At 51.0% G+C, this 14,574-nt stretch overlaps 1 protein-coding gene across 1 annotated transcript in view; it reads right to left on the reverse strand.

Moving 5' to 3' along the window:
* Nucleotides 1-14,574, reverse strand: part of SART3 (spliceosome associated factor 3, U4/U6 recycling protein) — a 651,822-nt gene that overhangs the window by 176,322 nt on the left and 460,926 nt on the right. The gene's annotated exons all lie outside the window — the stretch shown is intronic.

The raw sequence follows: 14,574 nt of genomic DNA on the forward strand, positions 1-14,574 counted from the left end.
CCAGGGCAGGTGTAAAAGAGACACCACCAAGACTCAAGCTTCCTGTGGGCCACAGGGTGCTGGCCTCGAAGACTGAATGATTAGGGCTAAAAGGCGGAAATTCCTGTGATGGTACATGTCAAGTCCTCTCACTGACCACATGGTTAATGTTAAGCCGTACTATGAAAATAGTGCAGTAGACAGCAGTGAAAAGAGTAAGTGTGACTGACATGCCCCCTCTCATTGAGGAAGAATGGAGAAAGGTAAGGAAACCCACCACAACTCACTTGCAACAGGATATGTGCAAAGACAATACTTTAATTAAATCTCACACTGTCTCAATCCAAATGAACCTCATCTGTGCCAAGGAGCAGATAGGATGTGTGAACAGAAGATGCAGCAGAAAGCCTGACTAAGAAAGCAGCTGAAATGAACAACATGATTATAACACGGGAGGAGACGAACCATGCATGACAATGAAGTTAAGGATACAGAGGCTATATTACGATAAAATAAAATGCAATTTCGGGTTATCACAAAAAGCAAGCTGATTGTCAAAAACAACTAGCTGATGTAAACTGCAAAACTCATATGGAGAGGATGCCTGTGATTGGTTGAAAGAGATCAAGGCTCACTTTCTGCGCCTCCTAAATGTAAGCAAGTATAGTTGTAGGAAACTGGCTCTTTATATAGTGGACCAAAACGAGGTGCACTGTGTAAAGAGTCCAAGCAAACCCCAGTTGGTTTAAATAGGTACAAATGATAACCCAAATGTTTGTGGTAATGTGAGAGAGCAGCTAGGCTTATCAGAGGGTAGTGCAACACATTTATTGCGCACACAAAGGCATTAAGTGAGACACACACTCAAAGAAATCCCACACCAATTCATAACAAGCATTTGCAATGCAATAGGTCTCGCATTTGTAAGAGTTTAAGCTATTAGCATTGGAAATGACAATGCCTTTTACTTATGTTCACATAAAGGGCATTGTCATTCACAATGGTAATAGTTCGAATGCAAGACCTATTGCATTGTAAATGCTTGTGTGGCGCCCGTGCATACATAAAAAATAAAAAAAAAGGTATCAAATGGTCCCCGTGCAACAACATCAATCGCGGCGCCCGTGCATATGATATTAAGCAGGAACCGTGATCATGTGTGGCGCCCATGTATATATATTTCTTTTAAAAGATAAAATGGGTGCCCAGCAACAGCATCTTGCCCGGCACCCGTGCGCCGTGTTTACAGTAATTAAAGAGTTTTTGCTAAGGGCTAATACAAGCTATAAAGTAAGGCACAGTAAAAGGTCCAGTCCTGATGGGAGGTTACAAATGAAGACAAGGCGGTACTAAGGAGGGACTAACAAGCCCATGAATGAATCAGAAGCCAGCGTTTATGAAGGGCTGACATAAGCCAATGAAAAATATGAGTGGAGAGTGGCGGACCTTCAAGCCCATACTCAAATATCGAATGCCTTACAGAACCGCATGCGAGGCCCAGGCTCGACCTACAAATAACAGATTTTTGAAGAAATTTAGAGACCAAGATTATCAGAATAAGATAAGTACTTTTAGAGTCATGAATCTTTTCAGGTTTCAAAAGATCACACAGTGAGATTTCCGGAGTGGTAATGTGATCCTATGTGGGAAAACCATATACTGCATTCAGGCACTTGTCAGCGACTTATAGGACCCTTCTCCTGGACTTAGGGTGAGTATGGGGCAGAGACCAAGGAAACACCAACAAGTCACTTCTGGCAGCACGGGCGGCCTGGTACAGAGGTGGTATTCAGCAACGGGTGCCCCATTCACTTCAATGGGGAGCGGTCCGGTTGAAAAGATGCTGCAAGCTGGGTCAGGAGGGCCAGTCCAGGTGAACCCACAGAAGGGCTTAGACCTTGAGATGCTTGGGCACATATGTAGGGACACCGCTGGTCCACTTCTTCTCGGGCTGTAGAGCTCGGATGTAGTGGTGCTTTTAGGTGTTGGGTTTGTGCTGCAGGAGACACTCGCAGTTTTTGGGTGCTGGGTGACTAGGATGTGTAGGTGCTATTGCCACCAGAGCAGTGGGTGTTGTTGTCTCTTAGTGATCTCTGGTCTTGTTGGCATAGCATAGATTATCTTCCATATTTGTCAGTTCATTTTGTGGGGCATCTGGATAGTGACAGCATTCCCTACTGTGTGCTACATCTGCAGAGGCGGCCCCACAGGAATCCTATGGCTTTTGAGATCCACCTGAACGCCTTTGCTTGGAAGCTTCTTTGTCCAGGATTTTTTTTTGGGGGGGAGAGAGGAATGAATCTGCAGTGGGGTTGTGGGAGTAGTACGAAGCACCGGCACCCGAGCAATGAGGATGTAAGGTGACAAAATACCCAGTTGGTATGAAACAAACTTTAATGTGCTAGAGCACTACTGTTTGGCCAACTGATGGGAGGAAAATTGTTTTTATACTCATATTCTGTATATTATGTATATTTAAAGGTGGTGGCTGTAGGAAGCTGGCTTTTTATGTGATATATCAAAAATCTGATATACTGTGTAAAGGGTCTAGGGGTACCCTTATGAGTGGACAGGGGCTTCCTATGCAATCCCAAGTGCTCTATTAGGGGGTAGTGTGGTCGAGCAGCCTTGGGCGTAACACAGAGGAGTGCAAGACATTTGCAAATAACCACAATGACCAATAAATGACACACACGACTCAAGAAGGAGATCCACACCAATTTATAAAAATAGCAAGTATCTTTACATATGTTTAGGCATCAGAGAAAAATGGTTCAGGTAAGTACGTTTTTAAACATAAATTCTTTTCGCTTTAAAAAGTGGACACAGCGCAATTTGAGTTCTGCAACGTTATCCTATAAATAGAAGAACAAGTTCGGCAAACAGGTATAGTACAGTGACTTAAAGGACCAATCTCCCGGAGTTGTGGGGGGTGATGGGCCAGGTACAAGGCAGTACCAACAGTATACCACCAGTGGCACGAGGGTGGCAAGGTGCAAAACAGCATCAGGAGCCCAATGTATTTCATTGGAGATCGGTCACTGTGGAAAGGGGCTGCAGGTTCTGGCTAGGAGGACATCCGGGCTGAACCAAAGAGTGGGCTCAGGTTTCTGATGTTTGGAGACGCGGGGACACCTTTGGTCCTCTACTCCAAGGCCCACGAGCGAAGGGTGCAGGGTGTCCTTCGGTATCTGTTTTTTCCTTACAGGAGCAGATGCTGTTGAGGGGGCCTGCGTGCAGGGTCTGCAGATGATGTTGGGGAGTTCAGGAGGAGTGAAACCACAATGGACTTGAGCTCTGAAAGGGTGGCAGAACTGGCTGACAGCGGTGGCCAACTACAACTCAGGCCGGAGGCGACGGGTGCAGTGGTAACTTTGGGTTTGGGTTCTGACAGTTCCGGAGGGCTCAGAGTCTTCTATTTTGGAGTTTCTTCAGAACAGGTCCGCTGTTCAAGGGAGGTCTTGAGTATTTTTTGAAGGCAGGCAGTAGTCCCAGGTTTCTGGAGTCAAAAGCTGCAGGACGAGTCCACTTTGGCGAGGGATACTGACAGGCCGGCAGTGTTGGTACTTGGGCAGCTGCTTCGTCTCTCCTCTCTGCTTTTGCAGCTCTTCGGTGTCCTCTCTCTTCTTAGATCGTCAAGATCTGCTTCTCTGGTACCAGAGACACCCCTAAATACTGAATTTAGGGATGTTTCGGGAGTGTAGGGTAGAAGACATTGGGCTACTGACCCTTGAGGTCACAACGTCCCGATATGACAACTTCTTGGCGGAAGTGGGCATAACTCTGTCCCAAACATTTTAAGTATGCCATCACAAAGATGGCGACTTCTGAAAAATTGTATCCACCTCACAGTAGCCAACCTTACGGGTAGTACTAGCCTGGAGGTGGCAAGCCTACCTGACTAGCAAATGTCCAGGTGCCAAGGGGGCTCTGGACAGGGGAGTGGTTTCCTCTCCTGTGAAGGGAGACAGATTTGAATTCCAAAGGCGGCAGATTCTTCGAAGCTCGCCGGCCCACGGAGGCTAATCAACAGATCATCATCCCAGACAGGCTTTTGTTCGGTGTCTCATGAGAGCATCGGCTCTCACCTTAGAAGGTCAGAACAGTGTCTCAGGTGGCAGTCTGGCAGAAACCAGTCAGCAAGGGCACCAAACACTGGTAGGTTTTGAGGGAGCATCTCTAAGGTGCCCTCTGGGTGCATCTATTGGTAAATCTAACACTTGCATCACTGTGGGTTTATCAATACAAGATGTTTAATACCAAACATCCCTATCTTCAGTGAAGCCATCATGTAGCTGGTGAACTTGTTTTGACCAGTGTTAAGCACATGTTTTAAAATGGCTTTCCTGGTCACTTGTACTGGAATTAATAGGACTTTCCAGCACATATGCCCACACATGTAATATTCAGCACTCTGCCTGTGGGCTGTCAGACCTGCTGTAGGGCAAATATTGCATGCAGTGTTAGGGGACATGGTACACAGGGATGTGTGACATGTTTTTTCACTTTTGTCTGCACCAAGACACCCTGCCTGCGATAACAGCTCTGCATGTGTTTGGAAGAGGAGTCCCTTAGGGTGGCACAATTCATGCTGCTGCCCTCTTTAGTACCTCAGGCCATAGGTGCTAGGGGTACCATTTACTAGAGACTTACAGAGAGTGCTGAAGATATTGCCATTTGGGGGAAAACAATTAAACATTTTCAGGGAAAGAACACTGGCACCCTGGTTATCAGAAACCCAGTACACTCCAGTCAAAGGTGCATCACATACTTGGCAAAAGGCGGGGGAATGCAACAAAAGCCCAGTTTCCCACAGTAGCAATATGGTGTCCCTTTAAGAGAGAATCCACAAAATAATTATGTGTTGGTTTATGGTTCAACGGATTGGAAATCTGCCTTCTTAATGTGCAGAATGTTACCTTTTTCAAATCGTTGAATAACAGGGCTGAGAGCAACCCTTCTTTCTGCAAACTTTACGCATAATCTAATGTTACGAGGAGGCTAAGGAACATTGCATTGCAAATAACAGCCTGAAATCATTACATTTGTGATGACTGTCTCGGTAGGATACATGAGATCAAGTTGCAAATGGAGAATATGATGCAACTTGAAGGTAAGCTAGCCCAATTACAGAACTATACAGCAACATATTTGGTAAGAGATAATGGTGAAAAAGCACAAGTTACTTACCTTTGTTAGTGTTAGATTCCTTATCTTAGAATACCCCCACGCATCAGACTGGATCCGGAAACTTTCGTCAGCAGTACCCCTGCGCGTCGGTAGGCATCGTCTGCGGCTCTGCGTCCATCGTCGGCGTTGTGATCGCCGGGATGACGTCGCTGGAGTACTTAGAAGCCGCCCTCGCGCGCTGACGTCAGTTCTGTACATAGCTTTCCACGCCAGGAACGCAGTGCCATGCAAGAAACCAACACTGATATCCAAAAACTAGGGCCCTGAAAGGGATGTCCTTAACCCAAGATATCGGTTCGCAGAACGGGGAGGATGGGTGAGGCGGTAAGGAATCTAACACTAACTAATGTTTCTTACAAACGCGTCGGAATGGAAAAGAACGCGTTCGATAACAATACCGTCGAATTGGAAAGGGAATACGCGCCGAAAAATCACTTTCTTCTGAAGTTGATCTGGAGCGTCTCGATCTTCATCCGAACCCGATGGCGGAAAAAAACAATCTAAGGATGGAGCCGATGCCCATGCGCACTACCAACTAAGGGAGGAGTCACCAAAATACAAAAGACTCTCCAAGAGAAAAACAAAGTGCAATCATCCGAGCCCAACACCAGATGGCGATCTATTCATAATGTACCATCTGCAGCCCATATGCCTCGAACATATCGTTACCGAAGGTAAGTAACTTGTGCATCTGAAAGAAACTCGTTAGTGTTAGATTCCTTACCTTAGAATAGATACCCCAGTAATACCAACCCCGGTGGTGGGTCTGTGAACCAAAATCACACCAGGAAGTCCTGGAGAACGGACCAGCCGAAAAGCCATCTCTCCCGACTGGACTGTCCAGGCAGTAATGCTTGGCAAATGTGTGCAGCAAGGCCCAAGTAGCTGCCTGGCAAATGTCCTGAAAAGGGACTCCCCAAGCCAGGGCAGTAGTAGCTGCCGTGGCCTGAGTGGAATGGGCGGGCAGCCCCACAGGAGGCTTCTTTTTAGCCAAGGAATAACAGATCTTGATGCACAACACGACCCACCGAGAGATGGTCCGCTTGTGCACTCCCCGTCCCTTCTTAGCACCCACGTAGCCAACAAAGAGTTGGTCGTCCACCCGGAACTGTTGTGTGCAGTTCAGATAAAAGGAAAGCGTACGTTTTGGGTCCAGACGGTGGAGCCTCTCTTCCTCTTTCGAGGGATGCGGAGGTGGAAAGAGGGTGGGCAAGGTAATGGACTGGCCGATGTGAAAGGCAGTAACAACCTTGGGCAGAAAAGAAGGACGAGTCCTCAGAACAACCTTGTCCGGATGGACTGAGAGGAAAGGAGGCTTAGAAGAAAGAGAACGGAGCTCACTCATTCTTCTGGCAGAGGTGATGGCAACCATGAAAGCAGTTTTGAGAGTCAGAAGACGAAGAGGGCAATTATGAAGTGGCTCAAAGAGAGCACACATCAGATAAGTAAGAACCAGGTTCAAGTCCCACAGAGGCATCACGAAAGGAACAGGAGGGAACATGTGCGTGATGCCTTTCAAGAATCTATTTAAAACAGGGGACTTGAAAAGAGAAGGCTGATCAGGAAGCCTCAAGAAGGCTGAAATGGCCGAGAGATAGCCCTTGATAGTGCCCTGAGCAGAGCCCTGCTGGGCAAGAGGGAGAAGAAAGAGTAGAACTTTTGAATGAGGGGCAGAGAGTGGATCCACAGCCTTTTCTGTGCACCATGCCACAAACTTGTTCCACCTGCCGGCGTATACCTTTTTTGTGGAGGGACGCCTGGCTGCCAGAATGACTTCACAGACTTCAGGAGGCAAGTCAAATGGCCTCAACTGTCGCCGCTCAATCTCCACGCATGTAGGTGGAAACCGGACAGGTTTGGGTGGAGGACCGTCCCCTTTTGCTGCAAAAGAAGGTCCTCCTGAAGAGGCAGACAAATCGGGGGATCGACTGACATACTGAGTAGCTCGGGATACCAGTACCTTTGTGCCCAATCCGGAGCCACAAGGATAACTTGGGCCCGGTCGCGCTTGATCTTCTTCAGCACTCTGGGCAGAAGTGGCATAGGCGGAGAGGCGTACAACAGACCGCAACTCCACCCGCGACAAAAAAGCGTTGCCGAGTGAGTGGCGCCTAGGAAATTCCAACGCGCAGAACTGATGACATTGCGCGTTCACTTCGGTGGTGAATAGATCTAACCAAGACTCTCTCCACTGCTGAAAGAGACCCTTCGCCACGTCCAAGTTCAGACGCCATTCGTGATCCATCATGCACCAGCGGCTGAGTTTGTCCGCCCTGGCGTTCAGGGAACCTGCCAGGTGCTGAACCACCAGAGTGATGCCCTGGTGTTCCAGCCATGTCCAGAGGCGCAGAGCCTCCTGACAAAGGGTCCACGACCCCACCCCGCCCTGTTTGTTGCAGTACCACATGACGGTGGTGTTGTCCGTGAACACCTGCACAACACTTACCCGGACAGAGGGAAGGAATGCCTTCAGTGCAAGCCGGATCGCCCGCAGCTCCAGAAGGTTGATATGGAGCTGGGACTCTGCCGGAGACCAGTGGCCTCTGATCTCTGCCTCTCCCATGTGGCCTCCCCATCCCAGGAGGGCCGCATCCGTCACCACTGTTTACTCCAGTTGGGGAAGGGAGAGGGATCTGCCACTGACCCAATCGCGGTCACTGATTCGCAGTACCCTCCGCGATCAGGACGTGGTCGGACAGGTTGCCCTGATGCTATGCGCACTGGAACTTCAGGTCCCACTGCAGAGCCTGCATCCGCCACCTGGCGTGATGCACCAGCAGGATGCAGGAGGCCATCAGCCCCAGGAGCCGCAACGTCAGCCTGACCAAAACTCGGGATAAAGGCTGAAAGATCGGAATCAGAGACTGAATATCCCAAACCCACTGCTCGGGAGGAAAAACCCGAAACTGCGCCGAGTCCAGAACCGCTCCGATGAAAAGGAGCTTCTGAGAGGGACTCAGGTGTGACTTCGGGTTGTTGATAGCGAACCCCAGCGAGTGCAGGAGATCGGCCGTTGTCTGGAGGTGGGAGACGACTGCCTGGGGCGAGCCCACCTTCAACAACCAGTCAATCAATCAATCAGTCATTTGTTAAGCGCACTACATACCCGCAAGGGTCTGAAGGCGTGGGGGTTAGGGGGGGTCCTGAAGGTCAGCCGGTCTTGGGTCTGTCGTAGGCTCAGTGGGTGGGTGTTTCTCGTCTAGACCAGGAACTTTCTCTCAAGCAACATGCCAATCAAGTGGTGGGGTCCTGTTTCCACATTATTGGGATGTTGCGGAAAGTATTCCCTCTGCTTCCTGACTCAACCAGGAAAACCTTAGTACAGGCATTAGTGTTGAGTCGCTTAGACTACTGCAATGGGTTACTTCTTTCTGCTAACGAGGGAGTAATCTCCAGATTGCAGGTAGTTCAAAACACCGCGGCTCGCCTTGTTCTAAACTGGCCCCCCCGCACCCCCTCCAAAACCCTCTTGACCACTTTGCATTGGCTTTCCATCAAACAGAGGGTGAAGTTCAAGGCCTGTTGTATCATACACAAGTGTCTTCAGAGGAAAGGCCCCATGTACCTGTCTAATAAATTCTCTCTCTATGTACCCTCGCGATCCCTGAGATCTAGCTAACAGGCTCTGCTGCGGGTACCTAGAGCAAAAAAGGCAAGACAAGGCGATAAAGCACTTTCCATTGCTGGTCCAATGCTGTGGAATACCCTCCCACTTTCCTTGAGACTCTGCAAGGAGCACTTCCCCTTTAGAAGACAGTTAAAAACCTTTTTATTTCAAAATTAATATGTTACACTGCCAGTACTGTTTATTTGCAATAAGGCTGCCAAAGGCGCGGAGATACTCCTGCGGACGTGATCCTAGCGCGATACAAACACGCAAATAAATAAATAAATTGGCAGCGAGGTGAGAGAAGGATCTCCCGCCGGTGGTTGTTCTTCGGATGCGCGGGACGGTGGCGAGTGAGAGGTCGGCGTAGCGTAGCTGGGGGTTGGGGGTGTAGAAGGAGAGCCGGCTGTTGAGGTAGGCTGGGCCGGTCTTGTGGAGTGCCTTGTGTGCGTGGATGAGGAGCTTGAAGGATATCCTCTTGTTGACGGGGAGCCAGTGTAGGTTTCTCAGGTGGGGGGTGATGTGGCAGTGTCGTGGTACATCGAGGATCAGTCGTGTCGAGGTGTTTTGGATGCGTTGTAGTCGATTGATGAGCTTGGTCGGGGCTTCCGCATAGAGGGCGTTTCAGAGTCAAGTCTGCTGCTGACGAGGGCCTGATTCTCCTGAGGCGGAAGCCGGGAGAGAGACGCTTGCTAAAAATTGTATTACCTGCTTTTTAAAAACTGTGATTACTTCTGTTTTTAACTCGTTGCGCACACCCCCCAGCACTGACCTGATACTCCCATAGACAGTCGATTTAAACGCTGTCAGGGACAGGAATTCACTCGCACGCCGCCATCACCGGCCGCGAGGAGCCACGGACACGCCCACCTCTCGTGGCCACGCCCACCCCCCTAATGCCCGATCTCCTTCCATAAATCATGTGTCAGTTCAGGCAGCGCAGCGTGCGCGCCGTCAGCGCGCCAAAGGCAAGCCCATCTGGGCCCGTACGGGCCCAGCCGGACCCAGGCCCAGTTACTCTGCCCATTTCTGCCAAGAAATGCCCGACCTACTCCCGGGACAAGCTTCTAGCCCTAAACACCCAGAAACACCCATCCTGCACGTACACCCTTACGGGCGACAACCCTTTCACCAGGTGCAGCCTCTGCAACCCTACCGGTCCTGACCCGGCGGACTTCAATTAGGCCTACTCAACTGCAGGTCGCTCGCTAAACACGTGCACGAAATTAACCTCCTGATCTCAAACCACGCTACTGATATCCTGTTTCTCACGGAAACTTGGCTCACTCCCAACAATGGCCCTGACATAGTCCTTGCACTCCCTCCTGGATACCTAATATGCTCACTGAATAGACCAGAGGGTAGAGGAGGTGGACTAGCCATAATATACAAGGACGTCTTCACCTGCAGAACCTCGGACGGCAACGTCAAGGGATGTGAAAGCTGTCACTTCACCATCCAAATCTCCCCAGTGACATCACTGTCGGGAATGCTTGTATATCGCCCCCCTGGCCAACTTGCTGAATTTCCTAGCAAACTCATCGACCAGATCACCATTAAGTGCACGTCTTCCTCCAACTATCTTCTATTGGGGGACAATGTCCACTTTTTGGACCCGGTCGACAAGCAGGCGACAGAACTGCTACAGGATATCACCTCCACTGGCCTCGACCTAAAAAACCCACAGGCCACTCATGACAGAGGGCAACTACTCGACCCCATATTCACCTACATCCAAGACCTGAAAACCCTTGCCCACGTTCCCCTCCCTTGGACCGATCACTTTCTGGTCCCCTTTGAATGGGCCATCAACATTCCGCCTCCCCAACCCCCCAAAATCAGAACCCTTATAAGACGTTGGCATAAACTGGTCTCAGACGTATGGGCAGCCAAATTAAATGAAAACGTCCCCCTCCCCTCTCAAGACACCATCGCCGCTGACACTGAATTCAATACTTGGGTTACCCAATCTCTGGATGACATCCTTCCGAAAACTAGCACTCTGAAACGCATCAAGAGAGTCAACCCGTCCCCTTGGTACACCCCCGAACTTAACCTTTTACGAAAGGAATGCAAGAGGAACGAACGCCTCTGGAGGAAGGACAAAGCGGCAGATAAAAAAGACACATTTCGTGCCTCCGTAAAATCCTACAAAAGGGAACTACGCAATACCAAAATCGCCTTCTTCGAAGGCAGAATCAAAAAACGCCGCCTGTTCGGCCCACGAAACATTCGCCATTCTCAAGGAACTCCTTCACGCCCCTGACCCCCCTGTCAAACCACTGGACCCCAAAGCAGCGGAAAGCAAATGCACTAAACTCGCTACCTTTTTTGATGAGAAAATACAAAAAATTCTCTCTGCCATTCCCCCCAGCGAATCTAGTCACATGGACAGGGATCATGCCATCCATCCCATCCATCTCTCCCATCTTCCTGATGGCCCCTCACCCTCCCTGGACGCCTTCCGCCCAGTCTCCACGGAAGAGGTAGCGGCAACACTGGCCTCAATCAAAAGTGGGTCCCCCCTCGATCCTGCCCCTCTCCGCTTTCTGAAAAAAGTGACCAGCACCATCGTCCCCCCCCCCCCTCACGGCACTTATCAACTCCTCCCTCTCGCAGGGCCTAGTCCCCCCTAGCTGGAAAGCGGCAGCGGTCAAAGGCCTACTAAAGAAACCTTATCTAGAACCCTAGGACCTCTCCAATTACAGACCTATCTCCCTTCTCCCAGGTAACAGTAAGATCACGGAAAAGCTAGTGAACAAACAACTTTCACTATTCCTGGAGAACAACAACTTACTCGGGGTCTCCCAGACAGGGTTCCGTCCAGGTCAGGGCACTGACATCGCCCTCCTAGCAGCAGTGGAGAAGGCCAGAAGCATTCTGGACACGGGAGGATCAGTGGCAGTGATCCTCCTGGACCTCAGTGCGGCCTTCGACACTGTGGATCACCTTACCCTAATCCAACGACTGGGAGAAATCTGAGTAAGGGGTACGGCCCTGAAGTGGCTAAAATCCTTTCTAGAAGGCCGCTCCTTCCAAGTCTGGGAGAACGACAGCCACTCACCCACTATCCCCCTCCGCTGTGGAGTACCGCAGGGCTCATCCCTTAGCCCAACGTTATTTAACGTGTACATGGCTCCGCTGGAGAAACTGGTCAGTCCGTTCGGCGTATCAATCATCAACTACGCCGACGATACCCAGCTGGTGGTAACCCTCTCACACCCGCACCAATCCCCCTCTGATCTCCACAGCTGTCTCACTGAAGTACACAGCTGGATGAACTCCTCTTCACTAAAACTGAACGGTTCCAAGACCGAGCTCTTGCTGCTCGGACACAAAGGGCCCTCCCTGCCGCCACACCTCTGGCCCAACTGCTTGGGTGACCCCCCTGCACCCAAGGAAGAGGTCAAGAGCCTTGGCGTATGGATTGAAAACGACCTGAGCTTCAGAACACAGGCAAAAAAGACTGCAGGAATCTGCTTCGGACTTCTCAGGGCCTGCAGAAATATCTTCCGCTTGCTCCCAGCGACCGCCAAGAAACTCCTGATTCAGGGCCTCATCCTGGCAAGACTTGACTACTGCAACGCAATCTATCTGGGAGCTCCCGAAGCCACCCTCAACACCTTGCAGAAAGTTCAAAACGCCGCAGCCCGCCTACTCACTGACACACCCGCCAGATCATCGGCAAAGCCAGCTCTTAAGCTTCTCCACTGGCTCCCAGTCAGAGAAAGGGTGGCCTTCAAGGCCCTCTGTCTGGCTCACAAAACCCTCCATAACAACGGCCCTCCCCTCCTCAAGGAATTCATCACCCCCTACAAAGCGGAAAGGGCCCTCCGGTCCAGCGGAGAGAACCTCATCACAGTCCCCAGAGTTAAAAAAGCCAGGTCCGGAGGCCGCCGCTTCTCGGTCCACACGGCCAAACACTGGAACAACCTCCCAAGGAGACTGAGAACTGAACCCAATCTCCTCCAGTTCAGGAAATCACTAAAGACCCTTCTCTTCCCTCACCCATAACCCCCTCCATTGCTGAACCCCTTTGAGTTTCAGGTTTCCAGCGCTGGGATGCTCTAGGGTTACTACGCGCTCTACAAAACCTTTAATAAATAAATAAATAAATCTGTCGGGATCCATCTGTAGATCTTGCGGAGCATGCGGATAGGGTTGAAGCAGGAGGAGGAGACGGCGTTGGTCATTGAGAGCGTTGAGTCGAGGATGATTCCCAAGTTGCGTGCGTGGTGGCGTGCGCGTAGTGTGCGGTGGCAGACGGTGTCGAAGGCGGCAGAGAAGTCTAGGAGGATGAGCGCTGCAGTCTCCCCGGTGTCTAGCAGGGTCCTGATGTCGTCGGTGGCGGCGATGAGGGCGGTCTCGGTGCTAAGGTTGCTGCGGAACCCTGACTGGGAAGGGTCCAGGATTCTGTTCTCTTCGAGGTATCGGGTTAGCTGTCTGTTAACGATTTTCTCAATGACCTTGGCCGGGAAGGGTAGCAGAGATGGGTCGGAAGTTCTTGAGGTCTCTTGGGTCTGTCTTGGTTTTTTTTGAGTAGAGCGTTGATCTTGCTGTGTTTCCAGCTCTCTGGGAAGGTCGCGGTCTCAAGGGAGAGATTGATGACGTTGCGTAGGTGGGGTGCGATGGAGCTGCTTGTTTTGTTGAAGACGTGGTACGGGAATGGGTCTGACGGTGAGCCGGAGTGGACTGTGCTCATGGTCTTGATGGTGTCATGGAGATAGGGGAAGACTGGAACCCCTAATCTGCACAGATTGGCTGCAACCACCGCCATCACAAAAGTGATGGCGGTGGTTGCCGCCAACTACGATCATCCAATCAAGCCCTCGCCGCAATCCCGCGCATCCACAGTTCCACCATGGGAGGAAGATCCTTCTCCTACTTAGCGACCAAGACTTGGAATTCTCTCCTCTCTCACCTCCGTTCTACACAGAACCACCTCTCTTTCAGAAAACAGCTGAAAACCTGGCTTTTCGATAAATAATACACCACTCATCCCCTCAAGCGCCTTGAGACCCTCTGGGTGAGTAGTGCGCTATACAAATTCTTGAACTTTAACACCCATGGGGCACTGGTGAGGCCGAAGGGGAGCACGGTAAACTGAAAATGATCGTCGCCTACCGTGAACCGCAGGTAGCGCCGGTGGCCCGGCAGGACGGGAATATGGAAATAAGCGTCCTGCAAGTCCAAAGCCACCATCCAGTCTCCAGGGTCTAGGGCAGCCAGGACCTGAGCCAAAGTCAGCATCTTGAACTTCTCCTTCCGGAGGAAGCCGTTGACGCTCCTGAGGTCCAAGATAGGGCGCAGGCCCCCTTTGCCCTTATCGGGAACCAGAAAGTAGTGGGAATAACAACCATGTCCTACTTCTGGCCCAGGAACGCGCTTCATGGCCCCCTTGGCCAAGAGGTCCATAACTTCCTCCTGCAGAAGTCGCAACTGATCCCCCGACATGCGTTGGTACTGCGGTGGCATGGCTGGAGGGGTCCCCTCGAAGGGGAGGGAGTAGCCCCTTCGGACGATTTGCAGCACCCACCTGTCCGAAGTGATGGTACGCCAGTGGAGCAGGTGATGGCGAACCATGCATCCTACTGACGTGGAATGGGCCTGAAAGGTCGGACTAGGAAGGCTTTGAGGCGGATGCTGCGGGAGTGGATGTGGACTGACCAGGCCTCTGTCCCCCTGCACCGCCACAGCAGTTACCACGTCCGCGACCGCGTTGAGATTGGTTCTGCGGCCTGTGGCTGGACGAACATGTGGGGGCGCCCCTTCCTTGGCCACGAAAGTGACGATAAGTA

This window comes from Lissotriton vulgaris, chromosome 11 (genome assembly GCF_964263255.1).
Source record: "Lissotriton vulgaris chromosome 11, aLisVul1.2, whole genome shotgun sequence".
In the NCBI taxonomy this organism is placed as follows: domain Eukaryota; kingdom Metazoa; phylum Chordata; class Amphibia; order Caudata; family Salamandridae; genus Lissotriton; species Lissotriton vulgaris.